Source organism: Elephantulus edwardii, unplaced genomic scaffold (genome assembly GCF_000299155.1).
Source record: "Elephantulus edwardii isolate Elephantulus edwardi_28Jun2011 unplaced genomic scaffold, EleEdw1.0 scaffold00002, whole genome shotgun sequence".
Classification (NCBI taxonomy): Eukaryota; Metazoa; Chordata; class Mammalia; order Macroscelidea; family Macroscelididae; genus Elephantulus; species Elephantulus edwardii.
The window spans coordinates 47,447,024-47,447,906 of NW_006399752.1; positions in this window are offsets into that span (position 1 = coordinate 47,447,024).

Genomic DNA, 883 nt, shown 5'->3' on the forward strand with positions numbered 1-883 from the left:
GGACTTGAGGGGAGGGATTGCATAACAATGAAAGAGTTTTTCTTTTACTTTTCAAGGAGAGGAGTGAATTGGGGGGAGGAGGTGGGCAGGGAGAAAAGTGCAACAATGAATGAATGGAAACCCTAAGTCTCTGTAAACTTTCCTTAAAATTAATAAAATTTAAAAAAATGGCTAGCACCCTTCAGTGATGCATACATTTGGCTGCTAGCGGAAAGACTGAAACTGGAGGCTTCCTATGGATTTCGTGTCAAATTCCTAAACGTTGACCATTGAAAGCTTCATGAAGAACAGTTCTCAGATGAGTTTGCCATCATTTGGAATTGGCTCAAAGGCAACTGGTTTTGAAAGATCTACCTTTTTTTTTTAAGATCTACGTTTTTAAGTCTCACCATGGATTGAATTGTGTCTCCTGAAAGTTTATGTTAAAGTCCTAACCCCAAGTAGTTGTAAACCTGACCTTGTTTGAAACGAGAATCTTTGAAGATGATAGTTAACATGAGGTCAAGTTGGAATAGTTATTATTGGTGAACAGGCAGACAAAGAAGAATTGAATGAAATAATTTATGAGCAAGAGCATATGGTGATGAAGGAAGAAGTTCAAGCTGCTCTGAAGGAAATACCAAAATATAAGGCCCCAGGAATAGATGGTATACCAATTGATGTATTTCAACTAACAGATGCTGCCCTAGATGTGCTCACCAAGTTGTGCCAAGAACTCTGGAGAACAACCCCTTGGCCAAGTGACTGGAAGAGATCTATATTTGTTCCCATTTCAAAGAAGGGTGACCTGTGGAAACTATAGAACAATATCATTGATTTCACATGCAAGCAAGATTCTACTGAAGATTATCCAAAAACGACTGGAACAGCACATCAGCTGAGA